The following is a 1,061-nucleotide window of genomic DNA, read 5'->3' as shown; positions in this document are numbered from 1 at the left end:
AGCAGAGAGGGGGAAAAAATGGGTGTGACTATGGCTGGTGGTACACGCGCCGTTATCTCTATTTTTTTCCGATGTTTTAATAGAATAGGGTTTTTTGTTTGGTTATGTTTCTGAACTTATCAGACGGCAACTGCCGGGTTTGCGTGGCCACCAGTGCTGTAGCCTTGTCTTTTTTTACTTTCTCATGGGTGGTGCCACCGTCATTCATTCCTGTGCTCTCCGCCGCTTTTCTCTTGTAGTTTGATTGCACCTAAGATATATCTTTAAGTGAAACATGGCCACCACCCTTGAGGAGTTTTCCGCCAAGCTCGACCGGCTGGACGCCGAGTTTGCAAAGAAGATGGAGGAACAGAACAAGAAGTTCTTTGCGGACAAGCCGGACGAAAGCACTTTATCCCCTGAGATGAAGGAGCACTATGAGAAGTTCGAGAGGATGATTCAGGAGCACACTGACAAGTTCAACAAGAAGATGCACGAGCACTCTGAGCACTTTAAGGCGAAGTTTGCTGAGCTGCTCGAGCAACAGAAGAACGCTCAGTTCCCAGGCAAGTAAGCAGAGAGAGGGAAAAAATGGGTGTGACTATGGCTGGTGGTACACGCGCCGTTATCTCTATTTTTTTCCGATGTTTTAATAGAATAGGGTTTTTTGTTTGGTTATGTTTCTGAACTTATCAGACGGCAACTGCCGGGTTTGCGTGGCCACCAGTGCTGTAGCCTTGTCTTTTTTTACTTTCTCATGGGTGGTGCCACCGTCATTCATTCCTGTGCTCTCCGCCGCTTTTCTCTTGTAGTTTGATTGCACCTAAGATATATCTTTAAGTGAAACATGGCCACCACCCTTGAGGAGTTTTCCGCCAAGCTCGACCGGCTGGACGCCGAGTTTGCAAAGAAGATGGAGGAACAGAACAAGAAGTTCTTTGCGGACAAGCCGGACGAAAGCACTTTATCCCCTGAGATGAAGGAGCACTATGAGAAGTTCGAGAGGATGATTCAGGAGCACACTGACAAGTTCAACAAGAAGATGCACGAGCACTCTGAGCACTTTAAGGCGAAGTTTGCTG

This window comes from Trypanosoma rangeli (assembly GCF_003719475.1).
Source record: "Trypanosoma rangeli strain AM80 chromosome Unknown Tra_15.4_contig_00496, whole genome shotgun sequence".
Lineage (NCBI taxonomy): Eukaryota > Euglenozoa > Kinetoplastea > Trypanosomatida > Trypanosomatidae > Trypanosoma > Trypanosoma rangeli.
The sequence above is the reverse complement of the archived record's forward strand: the minus strand, read 5'-3'. Positions refer to the sequence as shown.